Source organism: Lathyrus oleraceus, chromosome 6, assembly GCF_024323335.1.
Source record: "Lathyrus oleraceus cultivar Zhongwan6 chromosome 6, CAAS_Psat_ZW6_1.0, whole genome shotgun sequence".
Classification (NCBI taxonomy): domain Eukaryota; kingdom Viridiplantae; phylum Streptophyta; class Magnoliopsida; order Fabales; family Fabaceae; genus Lathyrus; species Lathyrus oleraceus.
In genome coordinates this window covers 463,804,036-463,822,007 of record NC_066584.1, presented here as the reverse complement: position 1 = coordinate 463,822,007, position 17,972 = coordinate 463,804,036, and the positions used below count along the sequence as shown (strand labels likewise).

The 17,972-nt window shown below is 37.9% G+C and overlaps 1 pseudogene; it reads right to left on the bottom strand.

Annotated features, from left to right (window-relative positions):
* Positions 1-15,158: 15,158 nt before the first annotated feature.
* LOC127099106 (uncharacterized) lies at positions 15,159-15,258 on the bottom strand (annotated as a pseudogene).
* Between the last annotated feature and the right edge of the window lie 2,714 nt (positions 15,259-17,972).

Here is a 17,972-nt window from a genome sequence, read left to right as displayed (position 1 = left end):
AAATCTTGACCCATACAAGTAATGCCTCCATAACTTCAGAACAAATACCACGGCTGCCAACTCTAAATCGTGTGTCGGATAGTTCCTCTCATGAACCCTCAGTTGTCTCGAAGCATAAGCTATAACCCGCTTATTCTGCATCAACACACCACCCAAACCCAACAATGAAGCATCACAGTAAACCTCAAATGGTTCTGACGGACTCGGTAATATCAGAATAGGAGCAGTAGTTAACCTTCTCTTTAACTCTTGGAAACCTTCTTCACATTTTGAGTCCCAAACAAACGCTTGCCCCTTTCTAGTCAACATCGTCAACGGTAACGCCAACTTAGAAAATCCCTCAATGAACTTCCTATAGTAACCAGCCAAACCAAGAAAACTCCTTATCTCAGAAACTGACTTCGGAGCTTCCCACTTAGATACCGCTTCTATCTTAGAAGGATCAACAACAACACCACCTCTTGAAATCACATGACCAAGGAAACTAACCTCTTCTAACCAAAATTCACACTTTGACAGTTTAGCAAATAACTTCTTTTCTCGTAGAACTCCTAAAACCACTCTCAAATGCTCAGCATGCTCTTCTTCAGATTTCGAATACACCAAAATATCATCAATAAACACCACCACAAACTGATCTAGGTACGGATGGAAAATCCTATTCATATACTCCATAAATACTCCAGGCGCATTAGTCACACCAAAAGGCATTACAGAATACTCATAATGTCCATACCTTGTTCTGAAAGCAGTCTTCTGAATATCCTCAGTTTTCACACGTATCTGATGATACCCAGATCTCAAATCTATTTTGCTGAACACACTCGCACCAACCAACTGATCCATCAAATCATCAATCCTTGGCAAAGGATACCGATTCTTGATCGTCACTTTATTCAGTTGCCTGTAGTCCACACACAACCTCATAGTACCTTCTTTCTTCTTAACCAATAACACTGGTGCACCCCACGGTGACACACTCGGATGAATAAATTTCTTATCCAACAGATCTTCCAACTGACTCTTCAATTCAGTTAACTCAACAGCAGACATACGGTACGGAGCCATCGATATCGGTCTAGTACCAGGTACCAAATCAATCGAGAACTCAACTTCGCGCTCTGGCGGTAATTCATTCACTTCTTCCGGAAACACATCAGGAAAATCACACACCACGACTAGATCGCAAATCACCAGTTTATCTTTAGCCTCCAAAGTCGCTAACAGCATAAACAACTCTGCCCCATCTGCTACTTCCTCATTCACCTGCCTCGCGGATAGAAACAAACTCTTTCCTTCCTCAATCTCAGGAAAGATCACAGTCTTATCAAAACAATTGATATAAACTCGGTTGAACACCAACCAGTTCATACCCAGAATAACATCAATCTGCACTAGTGGAAGACACACTAGGTCCATCCCAAAGTCTCTACCAAAAATACTCAAAGGACAATTCAAACAAACTGAAGTAGTAGTCACTGAACCCTTCGCAGGAGTATCAATCACCATACTTCCATGCATCTCAGATATCTCTAACTTAAGTTTCACAGCACAATCCAAAGATATAAAGGAATGAGTAGCACCGGTGTCAATAATAGCTACAAGAGGAAAGCCATTAATATAACACGTACCTCGGATCAAACGATCGTCCGCAAAAGTCTCAGAACCCGATAAAGCAAAGACCTTGCCTCCCGACTGGTTCTCTTTCTTTGGCTTAGGACACTGTGGACTGATATGACCCACCTCTCCACAGTTGAAGCAAGTCAGAGTCTTCAACCGGCACTCTGCAGCCAAATGACCACCTTTACCACACTTGAAACACTTCTTCTCCGCACTGGTACACTCGTGGAAACGATGTCCCGCCTGACCACATCTGTAACACTTAGCAGGAGCACTAGAGTCTCCCCCACTAGGCCTCTTCATCCCACTCTGCTTCTGAAAACCTTTGCCAGCTGCATACGGTTTTCCACGCTCATTCTGATTCTTGCCTTTCCTATCAACCCTTTGTTGATAGCTCTCCGCTCTGGCCTTGGTATCTTGTTCAAAAATCCTGCAACAGTCAACCAAGTCAGAAAACACTCTGATCCGTTGGTATCCAATAGCCTGCTTGATCTCGGGACGTAACCCGTTCTCAAACTTCACACATTTCGAAAATTCTCCAGCAGCCTCATTATAGGGAGTATAATACTTTGACAGCTCTGTGAACTTAGCAGCATACTCAGTAACAGACCTGTTACCATGTTTCAATTCCAAGAACTCTATCTCTTTCTTTCCTCTGACATCCTCTGGAAAGTACTTCCTCAGAAATCTCTCTCTGAATACAGCCCAAGTGATCTCAGCATTCCCAGCAGTTTCCAACTCAGTGCGGGTAGCGACCCACCAATCATCTGCTTCTTCTGACAGCATATGCGTACCGAACCTGACCTTCTGGTTATCGGCACACTCAGTCACTCGAAAGATTCTCTCTATCTCCTTCAACCACTTCTGAGCGCCATCCGGATCGTATGCTCCCTTGAACATTGGAGGATTGTTCTTCTGGAACTCACTCAATTGACGAGCAGCTCCGATTCCCACAACATTCAGATTCCCTCCAAGTACTCCAGCTAGCATACCCAGAGCCTCAGCAATCGCAGCATCATCTCTACCTCTTCCAGCCATCTCTATTCTGAAAACCCAATCAAGCTAAAACAATAAGTACTGATAGGGTTACACAACACCTATCCCGTACAGGGAAAACAGAATAATTACGACTCGACTCGACCGACTATGCTCTGATACCACTAATGTAACACCCTTCTAAAATACCCCAAATATTTAATTAAAATAACAACATATAAATCAGAGTAATCATGCAATTAAGGGTGTCACACATTTATTTCGCACCATTCGTCATACTATTTAGTCATGCTCATTATTTAACTCAAAAACATAAAGTATTGCACAATACGCAGCGGATAGAGATCAAATCGATCATTCAAAACATGTAACATACTACATGTAAACTGGTTCAGCAAACATCAACAACACAATTAAAATGTTCCCTCCCGATGTTACATCTATCAGAGCATGACCCACTAAGGAGACTACACTAGACTCCAAGCATTAGCTTCTACTCAATCACTGCTCGTTACCTGAAAAATAGTTGTAAGGGTGAGTTCCTCAATCGATATAATAAGCATTATAGAATATAATGTCATGTTAAGTAATTTAACACATTAATCACCCTAATCGTATCACACATTCAGTAACGGCACATCAACTCAAACATCATACTCAATATCAACACAGTTCATACTCATGCTCAATGCCAACACAACACACGTATAACATTGGAATACATCCATTCATATTATACACTACACATATATTATGCAATGAGACTCCATGCATGCGGTACCGACTATTTGTGAACATATAGTTCAACTTCACCGACCAAATCCAGGTACGGCTACCAAGCTCACCAGTCCCACTCATTTGAGACCTAGTGACTCACATCACTAATTCCTCACCATGGGAATTAGCTACCACCCCAAGGGCCATGCTATGCACGCTAATTCACCTAGCATGCAAACATCAAAACAGTCCAAATGACTAACATCACTAATTCCTCACCATGGGAATTAGCTACCACCATAAAGGCCACATTATGCACGCTAATCACCTAGCAATGCAATATCACAACAATAATTCACAATGGACCGATGCTCACTCTCTAAGCCATAAAACAGTCCATTCACAACACATGCATAACATACACATTCACAACGTTATGCATACCATCATACAGTATCAACACATGTATCACACATCATATCATGTCAAATAATTAAACACAGTATTAGCACACTCTACTAATACCTATACTGCTCAAAACAGCGGGAAATAATCCCTACTATATCACACACCGATATAGGCAACCATCAATTTGGCACACAACATTTTAATTAACAATTTTTCCACTCTGCAACAGTGTTAACCGGTTAACGCCCTGGGTTAACCGGTTAACGCAGCACAAACACGCTTCCTGCCCAAAACTTAACAGTGTTAACCGGTTAACACCCTGGGTTAACCGGTTAACGCAGACAAAACAGCAATTTTACACAATACAACACAGTGTTAACCGGTTAACACCCTGGGTTAACCGGTTAACGCAAGACAGAAAGCTGTTCCTGCGCTAACACAAAGCAGAATGCAGAATTCTCCGCATTTTCCGCCGTTGGAGGACTTCCGGACCTCCGATTCCAATTCCGTAAAAAGCTACACGTCCAACAATTTACGACACACACAATTATCGATTCAATTACAGTTTTCACACAACTTATTCATCACAATTTCTCAGCATTCCAAATCCCAATTAGGGTTAATTCAACGGTTTATCACTACCCATTACATGCTAACCCATAATACCCATTAAACGACGATAAACCCCCCTTACCTGATTAATCCGGCAAATCTTTGAGCTTCAAGCTTTTTCTTCTCCAACCTTTGCCCTTGCTCTTCCTCTTTGCCCTTTTCCTCTTTCCACTTTTCAGCCGCTTCTCTGTTTCACGTAAAACTCTTTTTACCAAATGGGATTCTTTTCCTTATTTCCAACTTATATATTTTCCAATAATTATTATTCCAAAATAATAATAATAATAATAATCCAATAATTCCAATTATTTAACTAAATTAATAAATATAATATTAATTTAAATCAAATAATTATCTTATTTTTATTGGGGTGTTACACACCACGTGGGACGAAACAAATTGTTGTTGTATAATAATGTGAAAATGTTAGATGGATTATCCATTTTCTTTTTAATTTCAACTGTGAACATGTAAAATTGGCAATACAGCAGTCACTCAAGGCATTTGGTCTAGTGGTATGATTCTCGCTTAAGGTGCGAGAGGTCCCGATTCAATTCTCGGAATGCCCCGATTTGATGATTAGGAGTTTTAACGTTTCTATAATTTAGTTAAATACAAATAAAGCTTTTCATAAAGTAAATATTTAAGTTACCCGCGCAATGTGCGGCTATATATCTAGTAATCTATTAGTAGTCAAACTCTTCCTTTTACAATCACAATTGACAAATAATTTTGTTTTATAACAATGCGAAAGAATTGCATTATTATATAAAATAAAGTGTTGGACGGTAAAAATCCAATAATAAAATACTCGAGGTAGCAAGAGTGAGGTCCTTGTCCATGAGGATGCTACAATGGAGAGAGTTAGGGTAGAAAACTAGCACCTATTGTAGATAACATGGTTAAATATCGACTTAGATGGTTATGAACATATATGGAGTAAACATATAGATTCTATACAAGGAGAATAGATTATATGGATAGTGGTGACACAATGATGTAGATAAATACCATGAAATACTACTGACAAAACTATTAAGAAATGCATATAGGACCATTTATATATATATATATATATATATATATATATATATATATATATATATATATATATATATATATATATATATATATATATATATATATATGATATGTTCTATGTTAGTATTACTTATAACATTATGACGAATTTTGACTCAAGTAGGCAACTTCACCTAGTGGGACAAATCAGATTGTTGTATGATAATGTGAAAACGTTAGATGGATTGGCCATTTTCTTTTTAATTTCAACTGTGAACATGTAAAATTGGCAATACAGCAATCACTCAGGGCATTTGGTCCAGTGGTATGATTCTCTCTTAGGGTGCGAGAGGTCCCGGAATGCCCCGATTTGAAGATTAGGAGTTTTAACTTTTTTATAATTTAGTTAAATACAAATAAAGCTTGGTTATTTTAATTTATTGTTGAAGATCTTGAAGCTGCAGGGTTGACAAATTAACTGGTCAGGTGAATTTGCATGCGATGCCTTATTGAGATGAGTGATGGAATCTGTGAATATTGTAAAACATGTTGTTTTTAATGCAGAGTTGCATTGTCTTGTAGGTGAATGACCCTGAGAATCGAGGTTAGGTTATTTTATTGGACAATCATTTTCTTGGTCCAAACAGAAACACAAACATCCATACAGTGCCAAACTCTCAAATTACCAATCTTAAAAACATTTATAATTATGAATAAACACAATTGTTGATTCAAATAGGTTTGATTCCTCAATGACCTTGATATCAGTCTGTAATGCAACATTCAAATAGGTTCATAGGACATAAGTTGAGATCTTCAGTTCATTGTTTTAGAATGTTATAACCAACTAACTAATAACTGAGTCAATGTTGGTGGACTTTTTATTCATGTCGTCGGATTTATAGTTTCTCATACCTATAACTACTTTCTTTAAAAACTAGAGCAGAGAATATTGTGACATATAAAACTAATGGCAGGGCTTTGACATATGCTAAATTTCTCAGACAGTGATGCAATGAGTGTGTGCTTTAGAGAGTTTAAATGACATGCATTATATATATATATATATATATATATATATATATATATATATAATATATATATATATATATATATATATATATATATATATATATATATATATATATATATATTCTCCATTTTCTTCTCAATCTATCACATTCTATCTCTACGTCCATTCTTCACACACATTTTCACATTAAATCCAAACGCTTGATCCAAGTCAAATGTCTTTTTCAAAACATTTTCACAACAATATGGAATGCAAAAATAGGGTGTACGTGCTTGTACATAACATTCAAGTACTTGGGTTAACAGTCGTACCTAGCTTGGGGACCCGACACTTGACTTCCTCGTCAAAACATCTAATGATTAAAATAGGTTCAATCTAGGTGCTATGAGGAAGAAAAAGGATGGTTAAGATACCATTATCCTCTCGACTCCTGAGTATTCTCATTGTTGGTCGTATTTAGTCAATGGTCAGATACTTATATCCCTATAAGTACCAATGATTAGGCTTGCCAAACTTTTTCATAATTCAAATCTCTTTTGGATGAAAAAGAGAGGTTAGGATACCATTGTCCTCTTAATGTCCAAGTGTTAGGACCGTTTACTATATCTAGCCAAGGGTCTGATACTTGTCTTCTTACTAAAAGAAACTTCAACCAATCAAATCATTTTTATTTAGGGAATTTTTCAAACCTTTTCAGGAATGGCGTGTTACTTCCATTCTACAATGAACGACGCTTAAGCCTCCTTGCGTGAGCAAGTAATGTTTAACTGCGAGAATGATATCCAAACGCATCCATTTGTCATACCCCAATTTTGTCCAGACATTTTAAATTTTCGTAAATTTCATCTCATTTTTAATTTACATCATATGCACACCATGACATGCATTTCATCATGAATAAAACCTGAAATATCAGTCGAAATAAATTTATTGAAAATACAGACATATCAGTTGAATCTTTTCTCAAAAATGTGCAAAATCAACGGGTAAAAAGTTTCAAAATTAAAATGGCAGACGCCAGTATTATTAACCTACGATTCCCGTAGTTTAACCTGGTGTGCCTGTTATATTTTTCAGCGGCTGTTTCGGTTGCATTTTAACCCGTCTGAGCTTTTTTACCGATGAAAATTTATTTTGAAATTAAAAGAAATGCTGTATTTTTTTAATAAGTATATTTTGTGCTGATCATTTTAGCGCGTCCGATTTAATTTTTCGAGCAATTTTTCGCTCGGCTTTTATTCTTTTTTAGTCGCTTTAATTTTATTCTTTCGCCAAAATGTTCAAACTAAATAAATAGGAATTTCCATGTCTTCATTTTAATTTTATCATGGTTATTTAGGAACTTGTGAATTTTCTTTGAATCAATTGAATTAATCCCATTTAAATCATCTAAAAGAAAGAGATAACCTTGCAATTCTAATTGGTTTGTTTTTGTTGTTTAGTCTGAATGGTTGATTCAAATTAATCAATTAGCCAATATTGGATCCATGTCCATTTCTAGCCTCCAATAAAAATCAAATAATAGTAATTTAAGTTAAGAAAAAATTCAAAAAATAATAAATCTCTTGTTCCAATTGCACGGCGCCACGTGGCCATTCTTATCTTTCCCATTGATGATCACACATGGCCAGTTGTAGACAGGTGGTGGAGAAACGGATCAAAGAGGCCTACCGCACACCAATTCTACAAGTCTCTCTACTCGCTAGAGGATAAAAAAAAGGGAAGAAAATAAAATATTACTTATATTCTCTCACCAGCTGACACGGTGATCGAGGAGGGAGGAGAAAAGAAATTAAAAAAAGGAGACCCCACTCACGCGTCTCACTCTCATTCTCACACACCATACTCTCTGTCACACAGATTCCCACTCATTTACTCACCTGCACTCTCACTCACGGAATCTGAGGCGTCTCTCTCACTCCGCGTGGCAACAGAAAGAAAAAAAGAAAAAAAAGAGAAAAGGAAAAGGAGGAATCACTGTTCCTTTTCTTCAATCCCTCCACCTCACCGTCAAAACCCATCTCCGCCGTTCATCTCCCTCAAAACGTAAACAACCATCGTCACCTTCACAAATCCGCCACAACACCTTTCCTTCCGCCGCAGAACCAACACCGTTCCTCTCCTTCCTACACCTCGCAACATCTCACCTCTTTCGATTTCTTCATCCACTGCCGTCGCGAAACACCGTTTTCCACCATACCCTCCGTCCGTCGTCTGACAGCAACAAGCCATCACCGCTTCTGTTTGCACCGTTAACCACTCACTCTCAATTATCCTCTTCCACCACACCTCACCGTGACAAGCCCTGACAAATCATTCCTGACCTGCAGTCACGCCAACACCACAAAGACGTCGTCACCCTCGACGCCCTTTCTTAAACCTCCTTATCACCGACAAAGCACCACGGTGACGAGATCTCCGACAACAATAACGCTCACCGGCGCGCCTCTTTATGATCCTCACTTTCCTTACGCCACAGGTCCAACAAACAACATCGACAAAACCGCCACGCCATCATTGACATCAACGAATTCAGTAACAATGCAAGATTCTGCAACATTTTAACAAGCTCAAATCACCCTTGGAATAGCTCGGATTCGTTTATACGCAAGGCAATCATTCTACCATGAAATCAATGTTATTCATCAAGGTTCAAGTGGTGTTTCGATTATTCCTCGGTTTTTTCTTTTGATATTATTTGACTTGTTGTGTGCCTTAGCTTAAGATGCATCTATCTTCATTGGTTCAAACTTGTGGGTTGCAGTTTGATTGTCGAGCACTTCGACTTTGATTTCGTCAATTTTTGTTTCATATTTTGTTAATTATTATTGCTATTAATCGATGTGTGGCTTAATTGTTGGTATTGATGCATGTAGTGTGATTATTAGTTGTGTTTCCTTTGCGTCGTGCTTGTGTTGGATTCGCTGGTTGTAATTCAGAGGTCAATACCAAATTGTTGAACACTGTATTTTATCTTTTTATGGTGTTAACTTTCTTCCTCACTTGTTTCAAACTCTCAACATTGCTACTTAGAATAGTCACCCTCACTTTTAAGCTTGGCTTAGTTATGATAACATGGTTTTAAAATGTCAAATATTATTATGTATTGCCATTGGATTTTATTTCTTTTGGAGGTTCATACTATTGTGTTAGCTTGTAATGTGGTGAGTATATTTGATAAATCTGCTGCTGTTGTTTGCTTTGGTTTAACCGCCCCATTTTAATGAGAGTCCAAAGGAAAAGAGAAAATGGTGTTTTATTAAAATCTTTTGGTACACCTTTGAAAAGCCAAGGCCGTTTTTTATTCTTTACCGGGCGTTACTGTGTTTTTTTTCTTTTCTTTTTTATTCATTTATGCGTTATTAATATTAATATATTTAGAGGTTTAAAGAATTTTAATTTGGGTCATTTGATTGTTGGAAAAACAGGTTCACTTTTGCTTATTTTATACACCCTTCGTTTTACTAACTGTATCTCTTAGGTGTTGAAATAAATGTGAAAATATGTAAATATAATATTGGGGTTTTGTTTAATTTTCGTTGTGATAAACTCGGATAAAGTCCCTGGATCCAGCAATTTCATGCCGGTATACTGCCAAACTTCAATAAATTAATTGTACATTTTCACCGCGTTATGATTTTGCGTATGACCTTAATCATATGGCCATCACGTACAAACTGGTTTTGAGCATATTGGTTCCATTAAGTAAATCAATATTTTCATTTATTTTGGATTAATTGAACTTTGTTTGATTAATTCATTTTAATTAATTAATTTTAATTAACTTAATTATTTGGGGATAATTAAATAATTTTGATAATTAATCTTAATTAATTCAATTAATCGACTTAACCAAATTCTGATAAATTAATAATTAAAGGTTGATCGATTTCTTTCCCACCACATTTTCATAATAAGAAATTCAATTTCATTCGATTTCATCATCAATCTAAACCAATTTTAAAAACACAAACCATAATTCTTGATTTAACGCCAAGCCCATTTCCATTTTGAAACACCCTTGTAAGTCGATCGCTTTTAGCATCGCCATCAGCCTCACATAGCTTATTCTTGGGCTTTCTTACAATGATACCTAGTCGATCGTTAATTGATCTATTAGATGATCGATTCACTAAATAAAATTCACTTCATTCATAAACACCAAATTAAAATCTCGATCAAATGTCGAGTATTTTTATCCAAATCAAATTAAAATACCCAATCACAATCAAATACCATTTCATTTGGAAATGAAAAGGGGGATGACTTTGAGTTTTCAATTCCTCTCTTCGATTATTTAAATACGAGTTCTCTTACTCGGTTAGTCAAGTAGTCGTCATTTCTATCCACCTAAGCACAATCAAAGTAAATTATTTTCGTAATAAGAAATAAAAAGGGAGATGACTTTGAGTTTTCAATTTTTCTCCTCGATTATTTGAATACAAGTTCTCTTACTTGGCCAGTCAAATAATTATCGTTTCTCTACAAACTTCCAAACACGATTAAATCAACCATCTTCATCAAAACTATACGAAAAGGGAGATGGTCTTGAGTTTTCAGTTCCTCTTCTCAAATGCTTGGATATAAGTTGTCTTACTTAGCCATTCGAGCACTTGTCGTTTATTCTAAAAAACGTTAACCATATACAACCTTATTTTCATAATTACTCAGATGAAACAGAAAGTGGTCTAGAGTCTTCTATTCCTTTTCCCGATTATTAGGATACGAGTTGTCTTACTCGGTTATCCGAGTATTCGTCATCCATTCAAAATACCTTAATCATCATTAAAATCCTTTTACAATTAAGGATGAAAAAGAAAGCGGTCTAGAGTCTTCTATCCCTTTCCCGGTTATTAGGATACGAGTTGTCTTACTCGACTATCCGAGTAATCGTAATCCAACCCAAAATATCTCGACACATCAAAACTATCTTTTCTCGCCCTCATGCGATCGAAACCAATCAAACAAAACATCAAACATACTAAATCAACTCGTCACCCCCCGCGTAACCAAAACCCTTCTTTCAAAAAGAACACTGTTAATCCTTTCTAATGCGCGCAACAAACTAGTGCTAGAGCCTCCACCCAGAGTAGACAAGCCAACGTTTAGCCTTTAGAATGCCGATCTACACAGTCGTTCATCAAACAAAACACATCAACTAATCGTAGTTTCCCGAACTACGAATGCTCTGATTTCCTTATTGCACCATAAGGATACGTAGGCAGGAGATTGTTGTATCTTCGCGAGCACACTAATAAAAAACCTTCCTTTTCTCCCTTCTGAGGTCTTCATCCATATCTATTATCAACTCTAATAACCCGAAGAAAACAAACAACATAAGTTAACACTTAAATCGCAAAATTGAACTAAAAGGTTCCCGTTGAGTACAACGGGCGTAAGGGGTGCTAATACCTTCCTCTTGCTTAATCCACTCCCGAACCCGAATATGATTGCGACGACCATTATTCTATTTTCTTAAAGGTTTTATCGATATTTTCCTATTCATTCATTGGAATGAATAAAGTTCGGTGGCGACTCTGTTCGAACTAACATTTTTCCGCGTCCATCGCGAGGGATCGCATTTTTCGAGGTGCGACAGACTGACGACTCTGCTGGGGACCCATGCTCCAAGCAAGAGAGAGTGAAGCCTAACTTAGTTCAATTTATGTATTGAGTGTTAATCTTGTTTGTTTGTTTGTTATCTTTATTCTATTGTTATTATCCTGTGTAATTATTGATGTGGTTTATTGCTTATGATACTATTGGGGTTCTCTGACTATTGGTACTTTGTGAGATAGGCTCTCTACCCGAGTATGAGAAAAACTATAAGATTAAGTTGGTGGTTGCATAGTGGACGCCCACAAGGAGTCTTCCTTGTTGGTAAGATACGAAGACCCCACCTAGAGGAGATTCTCTTGAGATATTGTTGCCCGACGAGTCATCGTCACGGCGATGGTGTTTCAAGTTGGATCAATGACTCTATGGACCTTTTAACCCACTCTATCCGGCGGTTATGTAGTATTAACCTATGAAGTTTCAGACTTGTTGGGTTAATACGAAAACCCCAATCAGATGAGATCCCTTGGACGTTTTATTCTCTTACAGTAATATTTCCAACCTCGATCTATGACTCTGAGAACCTTGTTAGAACCTTGGACTCGAGAATCGCGTAGTAGAATCCCCATGGAGCCTTCCTTGTTGGGACAATACGAAGACCTCGCCTAAGATGAGATTATCTTAGGGGTATTACTGTCCGACGAGTCTTCGTCACGGCAGTGACGCTCTCAATAAGAATCGATGACTCTGGGAACCTATTAACTTTGGAGCCTACCCTTGGGAATTTCAGTAATCAGAGAAACTGATAACATGAAACTATATCATATTTTAGGACTTAATTCAATTAAATTTTATCATTATTTATTTCAGTTCACTTCATTTTATTAGATATTACGCGGTATTTTCTTCCTATTTGTCTCAGGTGGCTTATTTTGAAGCACAAGTAAAAATGGAAGAAACGGAGGTGCAAAAAGGAGAGAAAATGAACCAAATATCAAAGCCCAGCCCAAAGTACAAAAACACAGGTGTTGTGCCTGTGACGGACGTCACAGAGGCTGTGACGAGCGTCACGCCTTGCACACTCCTGTGACGAACGTCACACATGGTGTGACGAGCGTCACACCAGTCCCCTACATTTTTGGCACAAGGAACGCTTCAGAGACGTTGAGGGAGAGTTGAAGCCGATATCCACGCCTAAGTACTTTGCACGTTGAAGACCTTTGGAAGCGGAAGCAGTTACTCAAGGCACCAATATAAATAGCCACTTTCCAAACCCAAAAGGGGTCCACGCTTTTTCCATATTTTTCCTTTTGTCGTTTTCGCTTTTGCCTTTTTCTCTTCCAGCAACTTAAGCATTATTTTTAAAGCATTGCTTTTACGAGTTTTACACTATTTCCCTTGCAATTTCTATTTCCTTTTTAGCATTTAGTTAATTCTTTTCGCACAATAGTTTCTACACCGGAAACTATTGTGTACCTTTTTATCGGATCTAACCTTACGTTAGAATCCAGTTTTTATTTCCTTCGTTTTAATTTGTTGTTTAATTGAAGAATCCAAGAACAAATCCTACCGGCTTGTGGTGGAGTGTTCAAGACTATTGTTTAACTCATTCAGGTTCTTTAATTATTATTTAATGCTTTATTTTATTATTTATTTATATTATTTGCCTGGGATGAGTCTGTTTATGCATGATAAGTATTTAAGTTTGTTTAGCATGTCTGGCTAATTCGCTTAGATATCGGTATGTAAAGTAAGCGGAATAAGGAATCAAAACTAAGTCGGTTTAATTAAATTTAAAATCAAATCACTCTTTTTACGGTCTCAATTTACAGGGTTAATAACAAAGGTTTTTACGAAAGTAAAAGACATAAAGAAGTTAAAATCAATAGAGCGAGAGTTTGAGGTTTTAACTGGACAGTGTAAATTAGACATTAATTCTAGATCAGGGCGAGAGCAAGTTTTAGAGTTAATTAAATTCTGATCTTTTCCAAAAAGTATTTTTAAAGATAGAATGTGAGAACGAGAGTTAAGCATTCGAATTTAATTATATAACCTAAGTCAACAGAGCGAGAGTTTGAGATAAGGGTGTTTAAACGGTCAGTGTTTTCTTAAAAAGAGTTTCTACGGACTTTATTGCTTTCAAAAAATGGTTTTTGACTTAATTATAAGTGACAGCTACATTAACATAAAATCACGGTTTATTCAACAGAGCGAGAGTTTGAGATAAAACTTTTAATCAATAAAGTCAACTGAAAAGATTTATTTTAAAACCAGGAAACCGACAAAGAATTGATTCCCTAATTACGACGAACTACATACCGATATCCGCTTATTAATATTTAATCTAGATCCTAGTTTAGTTTTTAGCTTTTCCCCCAAACAATCAAACATTATCCACCTTAGCTTTACGAAGTAACCTTAGATAACGGTATATCGATTCATAAGTCCCTGTGGGATCGATATCTTTTAAAACTACGCGATAGAACTGTGCACTTGCAGTTTGTACCCCATTCTCGACTCACAAAGTCAAGCGATCAAGTTTTTGGCGCCGTTGCCGGGGAACTTTTATTTAATCGATATCGTAACTCTTTCGTTACGCTGTAGAGACTAAGGTTTCTTTTTCTTCTATTCTTTCTTTCGTTGATTTGTATGCCACGCACTCGCTCATAAGGCGAACCGCTCTATTTACGAATCAACGATATCGAACTATATCTCCGAGTCCTAAGACGAATTCGGGAATATCGTGCTGCAAACAATCTCCCTCCTGTAGAACTTCCTGATTTCAAAAACATTTTTCCTTCGATACCCGAGATGGCAGAACCAGCTCGTGCTCTTAGAGATTACGCCGCCCCATCGCAAGATGAACTGCATTCAAGTATTGCTCCACCCGCAATCGAAGCAAACAACTTCGAACTTAAACCTTCGCTGTTGCAGGCTGTGCAACAGAACCAATTCTCTGGAAATCCTACCGAGGATCCAAACCTTCATTTATCCGTATTTGTCCAATACGCTGATACTGTTAAAGCTAATGGTGTCACTTCAGAGGCAATTCGACTTCGTCTTTTTCCTTTCTCATTAAGAGATAGCGCTAGAAGATGGCTTCAGTCTCTCCCTTCCAACTCTGTCACCACATGGAACGAGTTGAAGAAAGTTTTTCTTGCCCGATACTTTCCGCCAAGCAAAACAGCTATGTTAAGAGCCCAGATAAACGGATTTAAACAGAAAGACAACGAGTCTCTTTTCGAAGCATGGGAAAGATACAAAGACATGATGAGACTTTGCCCACACCATGGTTTGGAAGACTGGTTAGTAATTCACACATTTTATAATGGTCTCTTGTACAACACAAGGTTAACAATAGACGCCGCTGCAGGTGGTGCACTAATGAACAAACCTTATGCTGATGCTTACCAGCTTATCGAGAGTATGGCCCAAAACCACTATCAGTGGGGAACCGAACGAATAATGGTGGAAAAACCTCAAACGAAAACTGGCATGTACGAGATAAGTAACCTTGATCACGTCAATGCAAAAGTGGATGCTTTGGTCCAGAAAATTGAAAGTTTAAATGTATCACCTCCAGCCGCCGTGGTTGCTATAACTCAGAATTGCGAGGTCTGTGGAATCCAAGGTCACACTCCTACGGATTGTCAACTCTTGACAGGAATCTAAGCAGAGCAAGTGAACTATGCTCAAGGAAGCCCCTACTCGCACACCTATAACTCAAATTGGAAGAACCATCCAAACTTTTCATACAAGAGTAATAATGCTTTGTACGCACCTGGACAATCTCCAAATCAAGCCCCAACTATACCTCCAGGATATCAGAAACCGAACCCATCCATGCCTAACAATAACGCCCCTAGGAAATCCAACTTGGAAATCATGATGGAAAACTTTATAGCTTCCCAACAACAAACCAATAAAGATTTCTTAAACCAGAATGTACACACTGGCGAACAACTTAAACAACTAGCAAGCAAAGTAGATGCCCTGGCTACCCATAACAAAATGCTGGAAACACAAATATCACAAGTAGCCCAACAACAAGCGCCTACTGCTGCCCCAACTGGTACATTCCCTGGACAACCCCAACCTAACCCGAGAAGCCACGCTCATGCAATCATATTAAGAAGTGGAACGGAAGTGGAAGGACCGTCTGATCCAAGGATGGAAAACCAAAACCCTAAAAAATCAACTGAGGGAAGTGAACCTAAGGAAAAGGAAGAGAGTAATAAGGAAACCATAGAAAAGAAGGAACCTTATGTACCTCCACCACCTTACAAACCACCTATCCCTTACCCTCAAAGGCTTGTTAAAACCAATGATGCGGGCCAATTTAGAAAATTTGTTGATCTCCTTAAACAATTAAACATTACAATTCCGTTCACCGAAGCTATTACGCAGATGCCCTCATATGCTAAATTCTTAAAAGAAATTCTTTCTAATAAGAGGAAACTTGAAGATAGCGAAACCGTTACACTCCCTGCCGAATGTAGCGCTATAATCCAAAACATGCCTCCTAAACTCAAGGATCCGGGTAGTTTCTCTATACCCTGTCACATAGGAAAATTTGTCATCGACAAAGCCTTATGCGATTTAGGAGCCGGAATTAGCGTTATGCCTTTATCCATATGTAAGAAACTGGAAATGGGAGAATTAAGACCAACCAAAATGTTTGTGCAACTAGCAGATCGTTCCATAAAATATCCTGTAGGAATTCTTGAAAACGTTCCCGTACGCATAGGTCAATTCTACATTCCAACTGATTTTACAATTATGGACATTAGAGAAGATGATATTACACCCATTATACTAGGAAGACCGTTCTTAGCAACTGCCGGTGCAATCATAGACGTAAAACGAGGACGACTCACCTTCGAAGTAGGTGAAGAGAAAATTGAGTTCATTCTTTCCCAATTCTTGAAAGCACCTGCAATAGAAGATACATGTTACTTCATGGATATCATCGATGAATGCATAAAAGAAGCAGAGTTAGGAAAAGACAAATCATCCGACTACCTTGTAGAAAACAAATCTAACCAATGTTTAGCAATAACACCGGACCCTACGCAATGTCTTAACAAACCAACCCTTGACCTGAAAACACTTCCCAAAAATCTGAGATATGAATTCCTAGACTTAGAACTTGAACGACCTGTGATAGTTAATGCAGACCTAGGAAGACTCGAAACAGAAAAACTCCTACATATCTTAAGAAAGTATCCAACCGCACTAGGTTACCACATCACCGATCTTAAAGGAACAAGTCCTTCTATTTGTATGCACCGCATCATGCTGGAAGAAGACTGTAAAACCTCTAGGGAACACCAGAGGAGACTAAATCCGATCCTGAGTGAGGTAGTAAAGAAGGAAATAACCAAGTTATTAGAAGCAGGTATTATATATCCTATATCTGATAGCAAATGGGTTAGTCCTGTACACGTAGTACCAAAGAAAGGAGGCATAACCGTTATTGAAAACGAAAAAACGGAAACTATAACAAAACGAATCGAATCGGGATGGAGAATGTGCATTGACTATAGGAAACTAAACAAAGCAACCCGAAAAGATCATTTCCCTTTACCATTCATTGACCAGATGTTAGAACGATTAGCAAAACATTCACATTTCTGTTATCTAGACGGTTATTCAGGCTTCTTTCAAATACCAATTCACCCTGATGACCAAGAAAAGACAACGTTCACGTGCCCTTTTGGTACCTTCGCTTATAGACGAATGCCGTTTGGCCTGTGTAATGCTCCTGCAACTTTTCAAAGATGCATGATGGCAATTTTCGCCGACTTTCTCAAAAACATCATGGAAGTATTTATGGATGACTTTTCCGTATACGGACAAAGTTTTGAAGAATGCCTTGAAAACCTAGAAAGAGTTCTTGAGCGATGTGTAAAAGTAAACTTAGTACTTAACTGGGAGAAGTGCCACTTTATGGTACAAGAAGGAATTGTTTTAGGACACATCATCTCGAACAGAGGAATTGAAGTAGACA